This window comes from Mauremys mutica, chromosome 9, assembly GCF_020497125.1.
Source record: "Mauremys mutica isolate MM-2020 ecotype Southern chromosome 9, ASM2049712v1, whole genome shotgun sequence".
Taxonomy (NCBI): Eukaryota; Metazoa; Chordata; order Testudines; family Geoemydidae; genus Mauremys; species Mauremys mutica.
The window spans coordinates 8,489,030-8,514,256 of record NC_059080.1 but is presented as its reverse complement, the minus strand read 5'-3'; the positions used below and the strand labels follow the sequence as shown (position 1 = coordinate 8,514,256).

The following is a 25,227-nucleotide window of genomic DNA, read 5'->3' as shown; positions in this document are numbered from 1 at the left end:
GTGGTAACTGCAGCAGCAGGGGCGGCTCTAGGAAATCCGCCGCCCCAAACACGGCGGCACACCGCGGGGGGCGCTCTGGCGGTCGCCGGTCCTGCGGCTCCGGGGGACCTCTTGCAGACGTGCCTGCAGAGGGTCCGCAGGTCCTGCGGCTCCGGTGGAGCATCCGCAGGCACGCCTGCGGGAGGTCCACTGGAGCCGCGGGACCAGCGGGCCCTCCGCAGGCACGCCTGCGGGAGGTCCACTGGAGCTGCCTGCTGCCCTCCTGGCAAAATGCCGCCCCAAGCGCGCGCTTGGCGTGCTGGGGTCTGGAGCCGGCCCTGTGCAGCAACTGCTAGTCCGGTCTCATTTCCCTGTTTTGAGGGCCACCTAGCAATGCTCAGTTGGAGCACTTGGTGCTGGTGCCTTTCGCAAGGCACATCCCCCTCAGCGGTGCTGGGGGGGGGAGGGGCGCTTCTCCACACCTTTCCTATCCCTTCCAAGTGTCTTTATGCCTCTTTCCAGAGCTAGCCTCCCACCTCTGATGTTCCCGTTTATGATGTCTCAGATGACTGCCCATGTACCAGTCTGGCAAATCTTATCCCCAACTGAACTTGGGTAACCTAGTCCTTCATAAAGGTAAGAGCACCTCATCCCTCGTGGCCAGGTATGCAAGTTGTCCCAAGTGAGTGCCAACAAGAGCGTTACATCGCAGCACATCGGTGTGTGTTCTGTACATGCCACATATTTGGAAGAATTAATTTGGAAGTGTTTCAGCGAGTTTTAGAGACAGTGCTTGGTACTACTTTTTGTATTTCTGTGCCTTGGGAATGAGGCTGCCTATGTTACCATTAATGCAACTCCACAGTGCTCTGAGGGAGAGGAAAGTTATAGGAAATACCTTTCAGACACATTACCTAAGATAGCTTTTCTAAATATATTAGTGTTTAGAATGAAAGGTCTGACCCAAGGACCTACCAGAGCTTGGAGCAAGTACCATGTCCTATTGTAAATCATTTCCAGTAATAATAAATAATCCCTCCCTATTATCTAGCGCTTTTCATCTGTAAATCTCAAAGCACCTTACAGAGGAAGTCAGAATCCTCCCCATTTCAGAGAGAGGGAGACTGAGGCACAGCGCTGAAGTGCTTTGCCGAAGGTCATATAACAGGCTGGTAGTACAGCTGCCACTAGAATGCAGGTATCCTGAGTCCCTGTCCATTGCTCCATGGACTAGGCATAGCTTTGTAGTTTATCACACGGATATCACCAAATATCAAGTGTGGTGCATGCATAATACATTCAAAATGCCCACACCTATGTTTATGTAATGCATATGCTATACATTGAGTGGTGACATCCAGGATCTGTTGCATTTATTATAGAGCAAAATGACCAACTGGATGATCACACACTTGTTGGCCAAAGAAATCTGATTGTTCAAGGCAAGATTTTGTGCTCCAGGTCTAACCATCTCTACTGGTTGACTTCAAATCCCTTTGCTAGGGACTTGTGTTTCCCTTGCCACCTGCCGGCTGCCTACCCTCCATGTCTAGCTCTATCACTGTCCCCAGTCTTCTTTAATAATCAGAATGTTGCCTCTCTCCCACCCCTCTGTTGCCAAGGTTTTCTGTTCCTGACAAGCTGCAGCAAGCATAGCCTGCTTTTGTGACACAGAAACACTGCAGAGTTCTCTCTGTCAACTGAAGCTGTTTCAGCCGATGTACTGTACTACCAGTTAGAGTCGATCTGGGAGACCTGTGGAGATCAGCACATGTCTAAAATCACCATATGAGCCCCCATCATCATCTGGGGCCATTATGCACACACCCCGCCCCTGGTAGCGCCCCCCCCACCCCCCTGCCCACAGCACACCACACAGTCTCTGTGTGATGGGATGTACAAACCCTGCCCTGGGCAACAAGGGGTTAAGGGATTGTTTTGGGCTCAACCAGCCCTGCCACACCTGCAGCAAATGTTCCATCTGCTGAAGGAACTAAAAGGCAGGAAATTAGCCCATTTGGGTGGCAGAGCTGGAGGTCAGCAAACCTGCAGCCCACAATCCAGAGTGAAGCTGTAAGGCTCTGACACAGCTGCCCAAAGGGGCCCTGCCTCAGGGAAGGGAGGATCCACCCCAGAGAGGGAAGTATCCTGTGGACCTTGGTAACTCCCTTTTACTTCTTTTGGTTTGGATTTCTCCACTGGGGGGGGAGGCCTTGGACTAAGCTGACCCTGGGGGGTGGGGGAAGAGAGGAAGAGGCCCAGGGAGGACGGGCTCTACAGTGGCCAACTGTCTAATCACACAAACCCAAAACCCCTGAGGCCCTGCCCTGCTCACTCCATCCCACCCTCTCTCACTTCCACTGGGCTGGGGGTTGTGTTGTGGGAGGGGGTGGAGGCTCTGGGGAGTGTTCAGGGCTGGGGCAGAGGATGGGGTGAGGGTTCTCGGAGGGAGTTTGGGTACAGGAGGAGGCTCTGGGATGGTGTGGGGGGTTGGTGTGTGGGAGGGGGCTCTGGGCTGGGGCAGGGGTGTTTGGATGTGGGTGGGGGATCAGGATTGGGGCAAGGGAATTTGGGGTGCTGAGTGTGGAAGGAGGCTCGGGGACTGGCTCTGGCCGGGTAGCACTTACCTTGGGCGACTCCTGGTTGGTGGCACAGTGGGGTTAAGTCAGGCTCTTTGCCTACCCTGGCCTCACGCCACTCCCGGAAGCGGCCAGCTCGTCCCTGGGGGAGAGGCAGGGGGGTCCCTGCCTGCAGGCACCACCCTTCCCATTGGCCACAGTTCACGGACAATGGGAGATGCAGAGTTGGTGCTCAGGGTGGGAACATCATGGAGAGACCCCTTCTCCCCCCAGGGGCCGCAGGGATGTGCTGGCCACTTCTGAAAACAACACAGAGCCAGGGCAGGCAGGGAGCCTGCCTTAGCCCCACTGCACTGCCAGACTTTTAGTGGCCTAAAATGTCCCAGTTCAGTTTCAATAGTCTGTGAGAGATAGAGACAGATTCCAGGAGACTCCCGGTGAAACCAGGAGGGTTGGCAACTTTAAGGACAGCCTAAAACAGCCTTGGTTGCCAGACTACTGGTAGCCCAAAGGGTCCTGGGTTGGAGCCTGGTGGAGTGGGAGGGCCTGGGCTCCCCTCCCCACAACCCCCCTGGTGGGCAGGGGTTGCAGCTGTGACCACTAGGCCATGCTCTCCAACCAGACCCCAAGTGGAGGACCATTATGCTCTGTAAGGGCTCACAAACACCCCTACTCAGGGCTAGTTTAATATCAAAGTACTCAGAGTCCTTAATCATAAAATAATCCAAACAGTCCTCAGAGTCCACCAACATAAGGTCCATAACGCTAATGCAACAGTTCATACTTGACTCCACTTCTTCAGCCACACCCAGATCTCTTCCTCTGTCAGTCTGCTCCACCCAAGAGTGCCAGCCCTTGCTGGCTAGAGCTTAGCTCTAGCTTGTTTCTCCTTCAGTATCAGCCTAGTTGTGAGGGAGAAGGCAGAGGCAGTCTATATATTGCCCTCTTTCAGACAGTTCCTCTCCATTGGCTGGAAGAGAGGCAAGACCTGCCTCTCCCCCCCCAGCCACCTTATACTACAGGGTTCCTTAAAGCAACAGTGTCCTGGGGTTTTCCTACAATCCAAATCCTAATCCCCTGGGACTGCATCCTCTCTTCCACTTTCTGGGCTTTTGTTCACTCCAACACCTGGAACAGAGTCTTCTGGCTCCCTTTATTCTTCAAGGTCCGGTACACCCCGTCACAGTGACCATTGCAACAGATATGTTAGGGAAAAAAAAATCTGTTTCTGCCATGGAAATGTAACCTGCTGGTCAGTGTGCACTAAGCATCCCCTTCTGACAGCTCTAGAGAGGATGCAAGTCTGTTACAGCCCTTCTTAAAGAGCATGACATTAAGTTCAAGGAATAGAGCTGTGCAGGTCACTAGTTTAGTCCCTATTATTAGCCAGGATGGCAGCCATTGCAGGAACAGTCCCTCAAGAGTTCCCCTGAAAAATAAGGATGTTCAAATCAGCTCAGATAAAATAACTCATCAAAACAGTATCTTTAATTTCTTATCTCTGTATTCCCTGGTTCTGGCCAGAGACTGGATGTTAAAATGCTCAACCAGCCTCGGTTTGCATCCACAAGTAGTTCAGACAGTACATGCCAGATATGAATAAGCATCCTCATCATCTGATGTTTGCTCATTACTACTTGGAAGATTGTCTTTTCAATTCTATTTGTGGCAACTGTGACCATGAGGGCACAGAAGTTCCTAGGAGCCATCTATAGCCTTGCTTCAGAAAAGCTACCCAACCCCACAAAGGACCCTAGTATAGGCGTGCGTAGATGCCAAAGGCAAGAACCAGATAATGTGACTCAGCAAGGAGGAGAGAACAAGAATTGGCAATAATATGCTTTAAAATACCAAAGGAAGGCATGGGGCAGGGGTTAGGTAGTCAGCAATTGCAGGCGGGGGAAGCAGCAGACAGAGGAGTGATGTGCATGTAACAAAACATAGAGGCTTGGTTTTTCATAAAGGAAACTGCTGCCTCTTAGATTTAAAAAGTAACCTCCTGTGGGCAATACAGACCTCAGCTTGCGGCTTCTGTCATCAATAAGCCTCTGATAGTTATTTCAACATAAAGGAATTTGTTTTCTAATGGAAAGGGCATGTTTTCTCGTGCTACACAAGACCAGTAGTGATGAGACCAAGGGGTGTGTGTTTTTTGTATGTTTTTTAAACTAACTCCAATGGGGCTCCTTTTAGCCTCAGTTTATTTGTAAACTATGGATAATAATTTGTAAAGCCCTTTGAAGTCTCTGGTGAGGGGTCTGAGCAGACCCCACATTGTGGCATATGCACTGAGAAATGAGACAGGCTGCATCGGTGTTCAGAGACCATTCCTAACAGCAGGAGTTCAGGGCCAACTCATTGTCCTCACCTGAGAGCAGCATTCCTAAAGAGTCAGGGACCAAACCTCCTCTCCACACCATACCACAGAGTGTAAAATAAAGAGAAGACTGTCCTCCCTTTAGGAAATTGCATGAGCACAGGTAGTGTCTGAAGGCCATGGATCTTAAACCTTGATCTGTTATGCAAGTGACAAGGTATTGTATGAAGTATTCCCTTTGATAACCCAGTGTACTGAAGAGCTCACAGATTTGTGACTGACAGTTACCAGATTTATGTTAAGATTCCTTCCTTGACTTACATCCTTGCAAGCTTATTGGCATTGTTGATGGTTCCCTCCACATCACCATCAGGTTCATGGTACATATAGGAATGGTTTCAGCAGTTGGTAACTTGCGCTTTCAAACACTTATAAAGCTTTAGAAGAAGTTGTTCTTTCAAGGTAATACACTGCAGACGAATCCTATCAAGGGAATAATGCACATCACATAACTTTTTTAATAACTGCATATTTTATCCCAAACAATTGCATACAGAAGAAGAGTGATACAAAATAGCAAAAAGCATAGAAGAAAAGACCTGAGTATATAAACAGATGGCCGTATTGTTTGGATGCGATTGGAAAAGGGCATTGTGTACATTCCGAGCAGCAATAACCTTGGGATAAAATGTAATAGAAAGCATTGAAATAGAATATTTCAGTCTCAAGAAAGAAGCTTATTGGGGGCTGGATCTTCAGCAAGGAGAATAACCTACCCGTTATTTCAGTCATTTTCATTGATGTGCAAATATAAAAAGTCGATCCATTGGTTGCTGTACTTGAGCCTGCTCTCAAGAACAATAAACCAGTCCTGCCCCCCAGCCACCCACACATCCCATGACAGTGGCCTGCTCTTGTAATGTAGGTCAGTGGTTCTCAGCCGGGGTACGTGTACGCCTGGGAGTACGCATAGGTCTTCCGGGGGTACATGAACTCATCTAGATCAAAGTTTCTCAACCTGAGGGTTGCGGGAAGGGTTATGGGGGGTTGCAAGTGCAGGGCTGGCATTAGGGGGCAATTGCCCAGGACCCCATGCCAGAAGGAGCCCAGCAAAGCTAAGTTACATGCTTCAGCCCCAGGCAGTGGGGCTCGGGTTTCAGACAAGGCTCATAAGTGGGGGGGGAAAAAAGGCTCAAGGATCACACTGAAACGTAAATCCAATATTTATATTCCAATCGATCGATGTTATAATTATATGTTAAAAATGAGATAGTCAGCAATTTTTCAGTAATGTGCTGAGATACTTGTATTTTTATATCTGATTTTTTGTAAGCAAGTGGTTTTTAAGTGAGGTGAAACTTGGAGTATGCAAGACAAATCAGACTCCTGAAAGGGGCAGAATCGTCTGGAAAGGTTGAGAATCATGGACGTAGGGCACACAGCTGATGGGGGCGAGCCCCTGCTGTGATACTTCACTGAGATTTCCAGAGCGCTGCTCCAGAGAACAGTGGAGTGTTCAGAGCAGCTCAACAGCATGTATTGGCGCTACAGCATAGATAAGAAAAGCTCTTTAAAAAATTAAGTGTTTAATAGGTCCCTTTAAACTCAAGAGTGTAGGGAACTTCCATTTGAAACAGGGCCAGTGCCTGAGGCACAATCTTGTAGGGAATGGTGTGGATCCACAATCCCGCTCAGAGCCCCCTGGCATTTTGTGGGGGAGGGGCAGGGCAGAAGGAATGGGTAGGGTGCAGCATGCGCCCAATGTGCCCGCTGAAGGGTGTGGAGGAAGCAACAGGGCCCAGGCTTCTCTTTCCTGCCATGTGGCAGTCAGGAGAGCACACGGACTGTAACAGCGTGGCTTATCATGCTTCAGCATCGAGCACAGCCAGGCCTCAGTTTCTCATCTCCTCAGGTAGTCAGCTGCTTCAGTGAGTTGGAGATTTGGCCCACTTGCCAAACAAGAGGCTCTTCCCTTTCCAGCAGAAAGAACATTCCAAAACAGAGGTTCCTACAAACAATGCCTGGCCCTCCCCAGGCTAAGCCCTTCTCCTTGACTGCAGGAGCTCTGCACCAACTCTTTGCCAGGCCTAGGCCAGACAGCCTCACTGCAGGCTACAACTGTCAGCCCCTCTTGCATTGAGTGCGGGGAGAGATGTTCTCCCAGAAGTCCCAGCCAGACACCCCTAAACAAGAACACATGTCTATACCAGGCCCCAAGCCCAAACTGCCACGTTGTTACTCAAGGCTTTTCCCTTAGCTTGCTTTCTTCCCGGTCCATAAACCTTCCCCCCAGAGGCAGTGCTCCCCTTCCCTTGGTCCAGGGCCTGCAAACAATTCCATCAAATGCTCTTTTACCCCATCCCATGGTTTTTTTTCCTTCTCTTGACACTTCAGCTCTGGCTCCCCTGACAGCATCACTAACAATGACTTCATCCCTTAAGCACTTCATTCTACCCTTTGCAGTGGGAGCATCAAGATAAGCCCTGCCCGCTTTCCCCTCAGGCCTGGCTTCTAGCCTGACATCTAATGGTCCCTGGGGAATTAGAATTCCCAGCACACCTGCCCTGGGAATAAGGACATGCTGAACCCAGACCTGTCATTAAAGGGACAACACACCCTGTGACAAATGGCAGTTGTGTTTAGCCCCCATTCAGGACACTAGTTCCTTCCACCTCTTTTAAACATGCACAATCTGTCTGTTAATAATCAATACTTATCCCACCACCCTATCCTGCTGTATCCCATCCCCTCAATAATGGGGCATACCCATTCTAGTACCCTGGAAGCTTGATTATTGACTCTGGATTTCCATTCCTTTTTAGGTTTAAGTAGCAACCTGGATATTATTTAAATATAGTTTAACTCTCATGTTTTCCCCATTCAAGCACTATTTCATCTGAAGTATCCTGCTGTTGCCTACAACATCTTTAATATTTCATCACAGCCAAAAATCACCAGCCTTCAATTTTACAAATAATTACACACATAATCCTGCCATTACACCACTCAGGTTATTGTACCTATTTTATCTGATTGTTTCCCCAAGCAACGAATATGAAAATTTTACAAAGGTAAAAATTCAAATTCGCACCACCACCACCTGTTGAAAAACTAGCAGATACAGAACCAAAGGGTTATATAAAGTTCTATAGCTTTATAGAAGGAAATTAAAAGCTAAAATCTGTAAAGTTTGCTGGTTCTCACTGCAGTAAGATATATTAAAATATTAGGTGTTTTTAAAAACATCTATAAATATTCACCATAATACAGGGTTTCTCAAACAGGGGTCACCGCTTGTGTAGGGAAAGCCCCTGGCGGGCCGGACAGGTGTGTTTATCTGCCCCGTCCGCAGGTCTGGCCGATCGTGGCTCCCACTGGCCACAGTTTGCTGCTCCAGGCCAATGGGAGCTGCTGGAAGTGGTGGCCAGTAAGTCCCTCAGCCCGCGCCACTTCCAGCAGCTCCCATTGGCCAGGAGCAGCGAACCACGGCCACTGGGAGCCGCGATCAGCCGGATCTGCGGATGGGGCAGGTAAACACACCGCCCGGCCCACCAGGGGCTTTCCCTACACAAGCGACGACTCCTGTTTGAGAAACCCCGCCATAATATCTGCCTGCCATTAGAAAAACAAAATGTAGCTTTACAACTTATAAAGTGAAAGAAACCAACTTGGCAGATTTTCAAAGAATAATCAGCTTTGGGCATGTTTGTACATCGCTTAGTACAACGAGGTCTTGGCCCATGATTGGCGCTCCTAAGTACTATTATTTATTTGTATTGTGGTAGAAAAGTATTCTAGCAAAGCACATATCTCTTTTCACCTTGAATGCAAAATGATAATTGTCTTAATTTCAGGACTTCACGCAAGCATGTATAAATTGAAAGCCTAAGCAGTATAGGGATTGCAGAGGACTTAAATGGAACTTCACTGGTGTAAGAGTGACTTTCAACCTCATGCTGCGCTGAGTGTATCTCAGCCAAAGCTGGAATCAGCCTCCCAGGCCATATTCTGTGGTCTGCAGTTGTTATAAGAGTGTTCTATGTCTGAACATACACAAATAGTTAATAGATAAAATGTCAGTAGATGGCACAGGAGACTATGTAACAGCTTCCTGGGTTTTGTAGAACCAATAAAACTTGTGTGCACTGCAAATTGTTTCTGTTGTGCAGCATTTTATGCCAATGCTTAACAGGGAAAGGATCATTTCCTAGTGGTGAGGTTACTACCCTTTTGTTCTGACAGTGTATAATTCCTTTTCTGCCTCCCCAGCATAAGTGGTGTCACACTCCTAGCAGGGAATGGAGGAGACGGTTCTCTCTCAACCAACACATGGTCTGTCATCTGTAATTCCACATTGGTTTACGAAGAGAAAGCTGATGTGCAAACAAAAATATCAAGGAAATTCTCATTCTGAATCTGACTATTGTTTTTAATTATGGGAATCATGCTTCATATAGCTATAAAATGGACACTTTACAGTACACTGATTATAGAAAGAGAAGTGTTTCACCGCTGCATTGTCTTTGTATTCTTTTCCTCTTTCTTTCTCTTTCACAAACTCTGGGAGCCAGATTCTCCCCTCAGTTACACCAGTTTTATGTTGCTTTAACTCCACCAAAACCAACACAATCACATCAGCATAAAACTGGTGTAATGGAGCAGAGTTTCTGGCTCTAGTTTCCTTGTTACTAGTAAAATCAGTATCTATTGTATTGTTTGTAGAAGTGATCCCTTTTCTTTCTTCTGTTATCCCTGCCTCCTTCACATACTTTTGTCTCAATTCCTTTGTAAATAGCAGCAACACAATGCAGCTGTATCTCTCTCTTTCTGATGTTCTTCATGTTTCAGGGGGTTTTCCCCCCACCAAGCTCCTTCCCCATTTCTACTTTGTTCCCATGGCTGTCATCTGCCTAACAATCATGTCCTCTGGGTTGCTTTAGCTTTTGTAGCCAACAGTCATCTGGAAGGCACTGACCCTATCTAACGGACACCCTCAAAACCCTGCACACACACACATTTTATAGCACTTTATATGGTCAAAGCAGAGCTCCAGTTGATTTAAGTTACAGCTATGAGCTCTCAGCACTTATGAAAATCTGACCGTAGGTGTCTCTTGTTGGGGACCTAGAAAATGAGAAACACACATGTAGTGGCCAACTGTCAAATTGTTAGTTTCAGTGAAAAGCCCAGCATCACTGGGGAATGCTGGCAGAGGCAGGGATAGAATCCAGTTCTCCAGGGCAGCATTCAACTCTATTACTCAGGATATCATTCTTTCTCTTCCTGTGGTCCTCAAGCCTCATTCAATACACATCTTCCGATTTCTGCAACAAATGAAGCAGAGACCCTGCTGATGGCAAAACATAGGATGATCATGTAATTATCCTAATGCATATGCACAGGCAACCTTAGTGGCAATCCAGAACTACTGTGTACCCCAATGTCAAAGGAGTTTCTGTATATCATGGTAGATTTTAGCATTTAAACAGTGCTTTGCAAACAATTTTGTGATCATTACCTTAGTGAGGTAGTTAAGTATTATGATGTCCATTCTCCATCTGATGAAACTAAAGCAGAAAGATTAACTGTCAGAGCCCAGATTAGAATGCAGTAGTTGCCTGGTCTCAGTCCCATGATTATGCCACTATACACTGCTGCCAGAACCCATAGGCCATTCTGGGCAGTTATAGGAGGGACCATGAATAGCCAGAGAGTGACCTTGAGGATAATCCAGTGACAAACATTGCCCTTCCTTCAGTGGACATTTTCACAGCTGTATGTAATCACAAAATAAAGGCCTGGAGACTTTCTTTCTTTCTTTCTCTTCCCAAGTTTAGCCTTGACATTTTTAGGTCTTCCCCCCACAACCAGGGGGAGTCTATGGCTCCTTCTTGAACCACAAATGCTGGCTCAAGGTACAGGACTGAGCCCTTTGCAATTAGTGCCACCTCGTTAGGCCACAAACTATGAAATACTGGGTACCCCTCTCCAGGTGCCAACCATCTCCAAATCCTATTGGCCCAATGGGGTTTGACACAGTGGAGCCATTTGCAGGATTGGGCTCATGGTTTTTTTAACTGCCAGCAATAGTTAGACATCTCCTCCTGCCAACTTATTCTTTTTACAAAAAATAAATTAATGGCCCTCCATCCATTCTTTCACATTCCAATGCTTGGTAGCTGCTTTGTCTCAGTGTGAGACAACACAAGCAAAGCTTTCCTTTTGTACCAGTGGCACTGTAGAAGATGATCACTAGCAACCTTTCATATCATAATATTAAGTGGATTTACAATGAATAGGTCTGTGCAATAGATCAGCGTATTGTGTTCACTGAAAAAGTCATCTCCATGATGACAATGCAATCAGCTGCACAAGAATACTTATTCTTACCTTCCCCGAACAAGGCCTCCTCCTAATAGTCTTTCATTTTTCCTGATGTATGCAGTGCTGAAGAAGAGCTCTGTGTAAGGTCGAAAGCTTGTCTCTCTTCTTCCCCCCACAACAGAAATTGGTCCAGTAAAAGATATTATCTCACCCATCTTGACATTCTTATTGATGTTGATTATAAATCATCCGGACATTGACCTCTGCTGCACATTAGCACTGAGAACCTTTTAATGGTTAGCTCATAATTAGGTTGCTTCGGTATTCCTATCCTCCTTTATTCTGACTTAAAATTGGATCTGATTTGCTAATTCCCCAGGTAATTTCTAAACTGTTTCCAATAGGAAAACTAATTTAAAGGAAAAGAGAAAAATTACATATTTTGGTCTCAATTTTTTTCCTTTCTAATCTCCATTAAAGTCCCTTCCAATGTGTATTATCTCACTGATTTTATGTCTCTTTTTTTCTTCTATAATTTTGGATTAACTGAAAAATAACAGAAATGACAGTCTTAGAAAAGAGGTCTAAGGAATGGTATTATTTAGCCTATATTAATTGTCTGCAGCTAGTTAGTCTTAACTTCTGTCATGAATAAACACTACAGTGATAGTATAACCACATTTGAGGGACTCTGAGCCAAAGCCTACTGAAGTCAATGGAAGCCAGAATTTCACCCCTAGTATTTGTTTCAATGCCTGTTCCCTTACTGGCTCTTTGGTGCTCTTTTTATCGTAACCCGATTTGCCTGTGATGACTTTATACTCAAGCAGGTGCGTACTTCTGATTCTGCCTTTTCTTCGATCAGTATTCAGTCTCCCTCTGAGATGCCCATCAGTCTTCCTCTTGATCAGTAGTAGCCCAGGTTGTCTTGAGTAAAGGCAGGTATTACGAAAATAGAAAAATCACAGAATGAAAGATCACTGGGAATGCCTCTTGGTAGCTATTTCCAATACCCCTTTGTCATAGTATCTCAGTGACACAACAGACCAGGATCTCTGCCACCCCATTAAAAAGTGGAACATGCGTTCCTTTCTCCACCCTCTGCTAGGTGGCATAAGGGGAGTGGAGAGGAGATGGGATTAACCCTCATCCTGGCGCTCCTTGCCCTCTTCAGAAGGTAGGGCTGCCGCCTTAGCTCTCCCATGTGAAATGAGGGTAATAACATTTCCCTACTTCCCTGTGGTGTTGTGAGGATAAATATATAAAAGATTGTCAGATATGCAGCCTCTGTGGGGCCATATGAGTACCCTAGATAGGTTCTGATACATTTACTGCCATTGAGTAACAGCTTAGCCCCAAAATAGTCCCCTTGATTTCAATGAAACATTCATAAAGTGCTACTGTTTCAGAATCTGGCCACATGTGCTTTTTAATTAATAAAATAATTAATAAACATGTTGATGTTGTGGCATGTAGTAGGTAAAGGGAATATTGTAAGCTTTTCCACAATGTGTCATTGAGGGCTGCTTACATTCCCCCGCACCTGCTCCCCATAAACTCTCATGATAATGAACAATAATTAACGCTTTATTTTATTCTTCTAAGGTTTAATGTTGAATTCAGGCAAGTAGCAAGGGCTATTAAGTTTTATGGTTCTATAATGACAGAAAACCTCCAAATGTAAGTGACCTCTAAGATTTGTTTAGATTCCCATTTATTAAGAAATAAATAACCAGTCCATTATAGCATGAAGAGGTTTAGTCTATCAAATAAATCAGGCTAAGTTAATTAACAGCAGCATGTCAACTTCTATAACTTTGAGCCTCAATTGTCACCCAATTTGTTTGCCATCAAAATGGTTAAAAATACTTCTTATCAGAGAAAAACCCTAGACATCTGGGCGATGATTTATAAAATACAAATCTCCTCTCTCCTGCCACCCACTCTGCCCCATTTGTTTTTTCTTGGAATATTAACTCCTGACTTTGAAGTGGACTGGCTGTGCCTTTGTCCTTTCGACTTTTTATTTTTCACATCTAGTGATGCTCAGAGTTGGTAACCTGTCCATAGACAAAGAGTTCAACGGCCCATTCTCCTCTTAATTACGCCTGGTTTGCTCCATTTATTTATTTCAGTGGTATAGCTTTGACATAGCCTTTCTGAAGTACAGATTATAGAATTCTTGGGTTCAGTGAGGAAAGGAAAGCGTGAGATCAGTATGGGTATAGTGTCCATTGGGGCCCTGGACCATGACCGGGGATCCTAGTTGCTAGGTAATACAAATAAAAATAATAATAAAATAACAACAAACCCATCATGACACAGTACTATATGTAAAATCGAGTATCTTCATTTCAAATGGCATTAAAACAGATTTAATGACTTGACTGGAATTTAGATTACTCCACTTCAAGTAGTAATGGCCCCTCACCAAAATGCAATTTTTGTGAAGATTTCTCTGTTCTTTACAGAGCTCTGCTCTGAACTGAATCTTGACCTGAAGTGGAGACCAGCTTTTTGGGTCTCTGCCATCATCTCTCTTTATCTCCTGCCAATCCGTCCCTCTGCCTTCCTTCCCCTCCCCAAAGCTTTTTGTCATTGGGTGTTCTTTGTTTTAACCATCGTGCCCAATAAAGTCCCAACCCTGTAAACACTTATGCACATGCCTCATTTTTACCTCCATTGATGTGTATAAGTGTTTGCAGGATAAGGACCTTAGTTTCCTCTGACGTCTAAGGGGACACCAATACGCTCCATTCTGGAAAAAACAAAACACATCTAAAAAGGAATACAGACATAACCTCGTAGTTAGCAGTTTCCTCACTCATCTTAATGGAAAGCTGTAATGCTGCATTCCTGCCAATAGATGGTGTTATGTGAGGTTAGGAATTTGTGGCACACCCAGGCTTGCTCATATTATTCAAAGATGGCAGCTTTGTGAAATTAGTAAGTACTGCTGGCATCTTTTGAGCACTTGGACATGCTAGAGAACAGTGTTCTTGAGGTAGGAGAGTGCCCAGATCCCTGTTTTATGATTGAGAATGGAGGGAACTAGCTTTTCAGAACCATCCTGCAGCTGGCTCTCCTTTGTCTTCTCTGGGAACTCCCTATTAAGATTCAGGGAAGGGGATCAATATTCATAGATTCCAAGGCCATTGTGATCATTTAGTCTCCGACCTTCTATATAATACAGGCCACGTAATTCACCCAAATTAATTCCTAGAGCAGATCTTTTATGAAAAATAAGCTTATCTTGACTTTAAAAATTGCCAGTGATGGAGAATCCACCATGTCTCTTGGTAAATTGTTCAGAATGTCATGTGTAATTTAATCCTCTAGGGGTATTCCACCTGGGCAGCCCCACTGGCGCAGTGCTGAAGCTCCTGCAGGAGGGGATCTGCATAGAACTCAAACAAGGCTCTCTGCGTTATAAAACTCTCAGAGCTTGATGCTTTCTCCTCATATTCCATTCTGTGCCCAAGTATATTGGTTCCTCTTTATGCCAAGCATACTCAGTGTATTTGCATGCAGGATTATTACTTACAGTTGCCTGTGTAATAACTTCTCCCAAGTGTTTTTGTTTTAAATAGAAGTATAAAGGCTAGATACAGAAAGTACTTTTTAGACTATCTAGCTCATCCTCCTGCAGGGGATATTCCCTAATGTGGTTTGTCCACTGATTTGGCATTCACTACTTTTTGTGACTAGAATTCATAGTTTGGGGAATTTTTTTTCCTGATGTTGAAACTAAATTTTCTGCTGTTCTTTCCCAAATTCCTGCTGCCAAGATTGGAGGTCTGCCAAAAGATTTCAAGACAGGCTATTTGCTAAAGGAGCTAGATAAAATGCATGGAAATCTCTCACATCCCAGTAGGAATTCCTGCCCCCAAATTTGTCCTGGTGGAGGAAAACACTATTTCTGCAATATCAGGTGGCTGGATAGGAAGCTTGTCTTTTGCACCGTAAAAGAAAATTCAACAAGAGAATCCCCTGGAGCATTTTCAGAACAACCCGTTCCCAGTTTGCTAGCTGTTCCCATGTGGCAATGCATGATATTTTAGCCAGACTATGTCAGAAATGGAAGGCCAAATCCAGAAGTTGTGCCTCAGTTTTAGAGTTTAGCCCAGGCAAAAAAACTCCCCAAGTCAGTTTGGGAGAATAGAAATGAGATTGAAATAACTGGTTTTTTTTTTTAATTTCTCACTATTTTGATATTTCCTTGATTTACTTAGTACCAAGCATACTAATAGTGCTCCCATCTTTACTGGCTGATGCTCACACATAGCCTATTGATTTTCAAAGCAATCTTGCACCAAAGCAACATGTGTCTAGCCTTATATCTTTCCTATAATGTATTCCAGTCTGTGTCTAAATAATCACAATTTCCCATTTCTATTTATCTGGGCCTTTCCCATGGATTTTATTTTATTTGTTCATTCATTTCACAGTCCAGTTATTCTTTATTGGACAGATCTACTTAAGACTCCTGTAATTAGTTTATTCCTTGTAACATTTCCAATAATATTTTTTTTATTATTACCAGTTTCTCCCAAGTCCACTTTTTGAATGACAATCCACCTTCAAAATAAATCCTCATTTGCCAACACCATGCAAATTCACTTGGCTATAACTTCAGCAACACAACATGGCTAATAAAAGAAAATTACTGTATTAAGCATAATTATACTTAATAAATGAAACTTTGTTTATTAAAAATAGATTCTGATTCACTCACTTTTCTTTTAAACTTTGCAGGAAAAATCAAGTTGTCTCATTTGAAATGAAGTGAGCAATGCTGTTTGCTTTGTGCCTGGAGCTAAAATGTGGTCCCAATACACTTCACGGTCTTTCCCCTCAGATGACTGCCCTGAACTTAGATTTTCCCCATTAACTCTTTTGCTGTGCAGATAGAAATATCATGTAATGCTCATTCCCATGCTGGCAGACTGCTAATGTCAAGGGCTACATTCTGGCAAGAGCTGCATGTAGGCAGCCACGGATGGGTAGGAAGCTGCACTCTCTCCACCTTTCAAACACCACCGAAAAAAAATCAATTAAATCAACAGTGCTACTGTTGGGGAAAAAAAAATAAAGAAGGGAGGGAGTAAGTCTAATGAAAAATACTCTAGTTGTACAATTTTAGGACCAGGGTTCTAAATCTAAAGTACAGACTTCACTCGAACTAGAGAATCTTTTTTCTCTCCAAATTAAATCATCTGTTTGACAGAAAATAGGGTTAAAGTGCAAGGGGAGTGGAGGGATGGGGAATCCATAAATGCCAAGCTAGTTTTGCAAAACCTCAAACTCCATTAGGTTTGTGCATGATGTAATTAGGGGTCTGATTTTGCAGTGTTTAAGTCAATATAACATTGACCAGGAGTAGAGGCCTGGTCACAGGGGTCCACCTGTGCAGGGCCCTGTTGACTTGGTTAGAGCGAGTGGAGCTGTGTCTGGGTGGAGGCGGCCACATAGCCCCCAACCTGGAAAACTATTCTAAGAGTAAATTTTTACTTGGGTCTTCAAGTTTCATTATATGGAATCTTGAAGAGTAGATATGTATTAATAAGGTGATCTGCTAACGATGGAGACAAGAGACAAAAGTTATCCGGATAAGTAGAATAAGGATAAGTGCTGAAGGCTTAATTATGATTCCTGTTTCTGAATCCTTGTCATCCTCTGCAGCATGAGAGTCACAGCTGGAGATGGGACATTGAACAGCGTGGACCAGTGCTCTGAGGTCGTACAGAGAATCCTCTTTCTTAGCTGCCTGCCTGGTGAGTCTTGCTCAGGTGCTGTTCAAACTGATCATCAGATTTGGGATTGGGAAATGATTTTCTCTCAGGTCAGATTGGCAATGTTCTTGGGAGGAAAGGGGTAACCTTCCTTTTCAGCATGGGTCAGAATCATCTGGGCATGCCTCACGTAGTCTATTTCCTGCCATTGCAGGGGACTCAGGCATTGGAGGTGCTACCCTTGTTCTCTGCCTATGGCACACAACAGTCTAGTCCCCTGAGAGCTAAATGCTTTGGTCTAACTAGTCATTGGCCCCAATATAGGGGTAAGTGGGTGAAAAGGCCTTTGATGTACTGGAGGTCAGACTAGATGATCTAATGGCCTTAAACTCCAGGAAGTCTATGACTAGTTAGAAATATAAGCAAATGACAGTCTTGCTTTTTAATCTTGTACCTTCAAACTCCAGTTTTTCACTCTGTCAGCAAAACAGCTACATACAATGTGTGCAGAACTGCTAAGAACAATACATTTCCAGTGCTTTATGTTTTTAAAAATATTTTTTCAGCGTTCTTGATGGTGGCCTTGATATGTTTCTCTGTGGGGTTCGTGCATTCTTTTTATGCGCTTAAACAGCAGACTGGGCTCTTTTGCGCAATAACCCTGCCGAAGGGTTACACATGGAACAAGAACATGGATACCTCTCAAACTGCCCAGGCCCACCTGCTGGGGTCCATTATATGGCAAGGTGGCTGGTCTAATGGACAGGGCTCTGGACTAGGCTCCAGGAGGCCTGGTTTCTGCTCCCAGCCGTGTCAGTGACTAACTACGTGTGACCTTGGACAAGTCACTTCACCTCTCTGTGCCCTGTTTTCTCTCTCACCCTTTGTCTGTCTTGACTTTTTCAAATGTGAAACCCGTTGGGACAGGGTCTGCCTCTTATTGTCTGTACAGTGCCTGGCACAGTGGGACCCCAATCTCATTTGGGGCCTGTAGTTGCTGCTGTAATACAATTAATAGTGACACAAAATTGATCAGGGACACAACATATTTTCATGCAGGAAGAACTAGGAAGGACTCTTTTCATCAATTCAGATGCATGAGTCTTTATTTCTGATAGACATGATTTTTCCCAGTAAAAATGTGGAGTATAGGGCTAAAATGATCATTACCGCTGGAAATTAAGAAAATTTGAGAGATCTGCTTGCGTGGATTCCTGTGAAGAATTGAACCTTCGTCCTCATAATCTTAGACTGTTATACAGCTATGTTATTAATGTTTTAAAAACGATGACATTTCACAACTAACACACTGCGGCTCTCTAGACTCCTAAACATGTCTATCATATTTTCAGAGGGGCCTTGATACAATTGAAAAATGTTAATAGTGTTAAGAATAATTGAATCCTTGCCTTATTACATATGGACTAATTTGAAAGCTCATTATTTATTTGGCAAGTATGTAGCATAACAAATTAATCTAAAATGACACATGAGAATAAAGTAGGTAACTCGGAATGAAAGCTGAAATCAAGATTAAAGGTGCACGATCAAGCCTCTTTATTCTAACACTAGTAAAATCTTTTGATATGTCAAAAGACCTGAGATGGGTATGGCTAAGCAAAGAAAAGCCAATACAAAGGAAAGGAATACAGACATAGGCAACTTCAGATCTAGAGGTCATCCTTAGCAGGTAGAAGGAATATGTGAAATATAACTATGATGTACATCAGTGATTCCCAAACTTGGGACGCCGCTTGTTCAGGGAAAGCCCTGGCGGGCCGGGCCAGTTTGTTTACCTGCCTCGTCCACAGGTCCGGCCGATCGCGGCTCCCACTGTCCGCAGTTCGCTGCTCCAGGCCAATGGTAGCTGCTGGAAGTGGCGGCCAGCACATCCCTCAGCCCACGCCGCTTCCAGCAGCCCCCATTTTGTGATGTTTTTCTTTCCTCTTTTGGTTGTTTGTTCATCTGTATATTTAGGGCCTGATTCAGCAAAGCATTTAAGCATGTGCTTCGCTTTCAACAGCTGAGTAGGTCCATTGAATACAAACTAATGCACATTCATAAGAGCTCTGCCGGTTCAGGGCCTTATTCATTAAAATATACGAATGAGGACACCGCAGCTGTTAGTGTGAATCCGCAAGATTTTCCTCACTAAGGCCTTTGAGCAATGGAGCATTGGTTATCCAACGGTTTTGCCTTTATTAGGAAATGTTAATTTCAGTGAAATGCAAAGTCAAACTACAGTTGTGCGGGATATCCATACGGAAATGAATCTATTTGAGGTTGCTTAGAAAAGCATAGGACAGAGTAGCTATATGAATGTATATTAGCTATTCAGTATCTTTTAACCGTCAATTACTCTCAGAAAGTTTGAGAAACAATAACCAATAGCTTAGCTGCCTTTACCCTGATCATCAAGGTTTGGGGGAATAGAAGAAAACCACTAGTTTTAAAATAACTAAAATACAACGAGAAACCTGTACAGGAGTTCTCAAAATAAAACTCCAGGAAGATACTTTAAATATCTTAGCTCAGTGGCTCTCAATCTTTCCCGACTACCCCTTTCAGGAGTCTGATTTGTCTTGTGTACCCTCAAGTTTCACCTCACTTAAAAACTACTTGCTTACAAAATCAGACATAATAGTACAAAAGTGTCACAGCCCACTATTGTACTGATCTGAAATGGAACCAGATTTCATTTAAAAAATGTTTCACAATTCTTTTCCCAATTTTTTTTTAAAATACGTATCACAAACCTTATCAAAATGGTTATTGACAATTTCCGTTTCCCTGTACAACCAGGGTTGTTTTTATAGTTATTGGAGGCAATTTTGGGGGGGGGGGAGAAGCCAATGTGGTAATGTTTTTGATTTTAAAAAATTCCAAAACATATTGGGCGGGGGGAGGGACATAAAATCTTGAAAATATAAAGTTGAAATTGTTTTGGCAATGTACTTGGTTTTGCAAAAGGCCATTTTTCCATTTTAAAAAAATAATTCAAAACATGTTGACTATCTCTCTATTTCATATAAATATAAGAGAGGTATATTTATCTAAATGAATCTTCTTCCTTGCTGATAACCTTTTTCTCCATATCTTAGGTTGGGAAATTGACCTATTGCAGGGATCGGCAACCTTTAGCACATGGCCCACCAGTGTAAGCCCCCTGGCGGGCCAGGCCGGTTTGTTTACCTGCTGCGACCGCAGGTTCGGCTGATCGCAGCTCCCACTGACCACGGTTTGCCGCTCCAGGCCAGTGGGGGCTGCAGGAAGTGGAGCGGGCAGATGGATGTGCTGGCTGCTGCTTCCTGCAGCCCCCATTGGCCTGGAACCGCGAACTGCGGCCAGTGGGAGCTGCGATCGGCCGAACCTGCGGTCGCAGCAGGTAAACAAACCGGCCTGGCCCGCCAGGGGGCTTACACTGGTGGGCCATGTGCTAAAGGTTGCCGATCCCTGCAATAGGTCAATTTCCCAACCTAAGATATGGAGAAAAAGGTTATCAGCAAGGAAGAAGATTCATTTAGATAAATATACCTCTCTTATATTTATATGAAATAGAGAGATAGTCAACATGTTTTGAATTAATCTCTCTATTTCATATAAATATAAGAGAGGTATATTTATCTAAATGAATCTTCTTCCTTGCTGATAACCTTTTTCTCCATATCTTAGGTTGGGAAATTGACCTATTGCAGGGATCGGCAACCTTTAGCACATGGCCCACCAGTGTAAGCCCCCTGGCGGGCCAGGCCGGTTTGTTTACCTGCTGCGACCGCAGGTTCGGCCGATCGCAGCTCCCACTGGCCGCAGTTCGCGGTTCCAGGCCAATGGGGGCTGCAGGAAGCAGCAGCCAGCACATCCCTCTGCCCGCTCCACTTCCTGCAGCCCCCACTGGCCTGGAGCGGCAAACCGTGGTCAGTGGGAGCTGCGATCAGCCGAACCTGCGGAAGTGGCAGGTAAACAAACCATCCCGGCCCACCAGGGGGCTTACCCTGACGGGCTGTGTGCCTAAGGTTGCCGATCCCTGACCTATTGTATTGGTAGGCATCCACAATATGCTTTCCTGGACAAGTTCATTCCAAAGTGACTAAAGATTAGAAAGGGTCAAACACACTATACAGTGGGAAAGGCTCGTTGGAAAACAGCTAATTCAAGAGGCACACATATTAGGGAAAACAAATGTTCCATTTCCTGTGAGTGAGAGTCACTGGTGCCTGTTTGGAAACCCTGTTAGAAGTGGTCCAGTGTTAGGGAGAAGAGAGAGAAGATGTAGCATATGGTAGTATTGGAATGGATGAAGCAGCTTTTAGGAAGGGCACAATCATGGCTGGCTCTGGAAAGACAGAGAAGCAAAACAAAAGCCTAAAGGCGTTTCCCTGGGAGAAAACTGCAGAGCAGTTCCAATTTCTTAAGACTAACATCATTGCATAAGGAATGGCTCTTGATGGGACACAGGGGACATAACTCTTTCTATGGGGTGGGGACCAGGGACCTGATATCTATTCAAACCCTGTTTCAAGGGCTGAAATGCATCCCAAGTAAATGCACAGATTTTACTTTTATCTTTGTTTGTTGTTTAGTCTGCATTTCCCTTCATGTAGGAGCCAAATAATAAACTGCCTCCGTTGGAGAACTGTGCATCCAGCTTCCTGGCCTTGTTATTTCTCAAGACACACACATCCATCACAGGCTCCAATTGTAAAAGGAAATGGACCTGCTCACTAGCCAACATAGTTTGCTGCAACTTTCCATGGTCTGTATTATGCAGGCTGAAAAGTTAATCATGCTTGTGTCTTGTTTATTGCATGTAATGGCTATATATCATAATAACGGGCATTCATATTTGCAGCTGTTGGAATAAGAAAAATGTATGCCTTGGGGTCGTCTTGCTGTGACTGAAGTTAATGAGTTTTGTACATAAGCCACGTTGCCAGTGTTATAATGCATTTATTTTACTAGTCAAGTATTATATAAAAATACTCTCAAGGTAATCCTGGGTGACTTTGGGGAAAATGATTGTATTGCCTATTTTAAAAAGTCATATCCTAAAATATGTTGCAAATAAATAGAGATGGGGTGTTAAACATACAGCCTTCATGACACAGATTTGTGGACTGCACGACATAATTAGATTCACCATCATTTTAAGCTTTCATTTAAAAAAAAAAAAGGGGTTTCATAGATATTTTACTGAGTGTAAAATTTCAGGTTGTCTGCCTGAGTCTGAAGCAATGATTCAATGGTGTGGATTTCCCTGTTAATGTAATTGAAGGATCAGTGTTAAAGCCCAGTGCTGACACTTCCTTGTGCACATGACCTATTTAGTCACCAATTTTGTTAGTGGGTGGAATGCATAGTGGGTAGGAGTGAAGCACATTGGGTTAAGGATTCCGAGGTTCTGCAGAGTAGAAAATCCAGAGGGAAGAAATAGTCCACAGTTCCTACTACACCGTGAGTTTGATACCCATTGTCAGGAAGTGGGGCCTGCAGCAGAGCCAGGCTCTGGGCAACCTCATCAGTGCAGCTGGCCTGTGGTAGGGTTGCCTAAGGGGCTACCTAATTGGCTGGAAAAGTCAACAGACTGGCTCTTAAGCCCTGCAGCAGCAGTTCAGTGATTGCTCAGAGCGTTTGCCTGATCCTGTTTATGATGTCTGCTTGTTCCCAGCATTGGACCCAGCCCTGTTCTCCCCTTGCCTCGCTCCTGCTATCCTGCTTCTGACTCTGGGGTCCAGCTCCTGACTCTGGCTATGTTTCCTGACTCCTGCTTAAACCACTAGGTCTGTGTCTGGCTTATGTTGTCCTGGTCACTGCCACCTGTGACCTAGAGAAGGTATTCTGTGCTTATTCTTGGGCCCTCGTTTTCTTATCGACACATCTTCGCAGTCAGAGCTGCCACCACTGCATCCTGCTTGCATACCTTTAGAGATGCCAATCCTCTGAGACTCTTTGGCAGACGGAGCTGGCTGATGTTTGGTTTGTTTTAAGTTTATTTTAAAGATGATGAATGTTGGCCATTTAACTGAGTCTAATAAGCATTTCCAGCAAACTCTAGTTAGATGCAAAGCCAAGTCTTGGAGAGAATAAGTACAGTACATTGGCTGAAATCCTTCTTCTCCCAGCAGCGGTAATGTCTCCACACTGCCCCTAGGTGCTGGAACTAGGGTGCTGGGGGTGCTGCTGGACCCCCTGGCTTGAAGTGGTTTCCATTATATACAGGGTTTGCAGTTTGATTCAGTGGGTCTCAGCACCCCCACTATACCCCCTGCAATGCTTCAGCAGTGTGCCTTCACTATGAATTGGAGGGGTCACCTCTAGCGGGCGGAAGGACAGTTCTGTTCCTGTGCTAATGCAATCCTTGTCCTATCTCCTTAGGAGAGGACTGCTGATTTATCCTCTGAACAGCTGCCCACTAGGAACTGGAGTTGAGGCAACTAATTTTACATCAGCCACTGAACACTTCACATGGTAAATCTTCCATCATTCACAATGTGGGAGAGATCTGAGCCGCTGTCCTAGAGATGAAAGGCTCTGTTTCCCATTTCTAATCCACTGCCTTTGGTGCAGTCATTTTAAGGCATTCATTTTTTTTATACTGAAGATTAAAACATTGCTCAGAATTCATCTCATTGGTCTTAGTGTAGCCCAAGATCCAGCGTGCTTCAACAGCAGCTCTGGGAACTACAAGTTGTGGACTGCAACCTGCAGCATGGTGGGAGAACTTCCTGGTTCCTGCCAGGATGTACCCTCTGCCTCCCCAGCAGAAGGTCCCAGCACTGACTGAGCTGGGAGCATGTAGCAGGCAAGCAGAGAGGAGGCTACTGGACTGTAATCCTGTTCTGTGTTCTTATCAGAATAAAGCCTTGTTCCTGGTGGTTTGGCTGAGTGGGTCTGGTCTGAGGGCAACACTGACACAACGCAAAGCACACACAGAAGCCTTAGGCCCAGGTTCCCAAAGTTTTGTAAAAAGTCACAAGGCAGGCTTCCCCTATCTTGAACAACCTCATATTGGGCCATGGAACAGGAGAAGGGGGTTACGTTAGGAATGCTGATCTGACTAACTACTGAGCCCAATCCAAAGCCCATTGACTTAACTGAGTTTTGGATCAGGTCCCGGCCCTCTAAAATGAATTATTATGTAGATTGTCTAGAGCTGGTTAGAAAATGGGTTTCTTTTGCACTTTTTGTAGAAGAAGCAGTTTTTAGGTTTCCATTTTTTTTTTTTGAAGAAAAAAATTTTTTTTCAGGAAAGCCGATACTGTCAGAGAAAATCTTCACTGAACTGACACCTCAATTTTCCGTCAAAAACAGATTCAACAGAAAATTTTCAGCCAGCTGTAGTATCATGCTACAATAACCTGACACAAAAGCCTTCTCTAGCATTTCAGCTTCAGCTTGAATTCTACTTATGAGGTGAAATTCTGCCCTCACTGAAGTCAACTGGAACTTCTTTAACTACACAAAGACACATGGCCAGCTCTACTTTTTCTTCCTCATGTGAGTAGTCCCATTTGATTTCAGTGGGTTTACTCATGTGGGGAAAACAGAATTTGGCCAACAACTAACAACCAAGCTTCACGTTTAATAATTTGTGGAAAATAATAGGATAATAAATTATGGATAATAAAGATCAGATAATTAGAAACCTTTCCTGTCTCTTCAAATCTATGTTTAAATGTGACCTCCACCAGAGATTATTGGCAGGATAGATAGGGGAAACATACCATCATTTGGGTTTTTCAGATGCTGTTTATGTGAAGAATCCATTTTATGCAAGACTGAGAATCAGAACCTTAGATGTCACTGACATATGAGTAAGCCTTCTTCATCAAGCATCAGTACTGATAACATTTATACGACCTAAAACATATTGCTTTTTAATGTCAAGAGAGGTAACATTGTCACCAGTAACACTATTATCTGTTTCTTTCTTTCATATATTTGTTCCCTTCCACAAAGATATAAATTAATTTAGAACATAATGTTGTTACCTCACACGAAGCATTTTCTTGCATGGTCCAAAAATTCATTTTGTTTAGCTGCTTGAATGAAATTATTTCTTCGTTAAATGTGTAGTAGATATTTTTCGATTGATCTTTCTGGGGAATATTGAGTATTCTATATTATGGTGTATCACAGTTGTCAGTGCCCTGCATGAAGTAAAGTATATTCCATCCCTGGTGGAATTCAGTCCCAATTGTCGTCCTCTATTTTGCTCACATACCGAGTTCTCCTGCGTCAGTAAGAAATGCAGAATGTTGTAATAGTGAAGTAATAATTTTAATATTTGATTTTCACA

At 44.1% G+C, this 25,227-nt stretch overlaps 1 long non-coding RNA gene across 2 annotated transcripts; it reads left to right on the top strand.

The window, feature by feature from the left end:
- The first annotated feature begins 2,110 nt into the window (after positions 1-2,110).
- On the top strand, positions 2,111-25,115 carry LOC123377806. Of its 2 annotated transcripts, none has more exons than XR_006582337.1 (5): positions 2,111-2,139; positions 16,882-16,973; positions 22,597-22,708; positions 23,304-23,396; positions 24,176-25,115. It is a non-coding gene; the product is annotated as an uncharacterized LOC123377806 (long non-coding RNA). The 2 variants fall into 2 exon arrangements; XR_006582338.1 differs by having other exon boundaries at positions 22,597-22,761.
- The last annotated feature ends 112 nt before the right edge of the window (positions 25,116-25,227 follow it).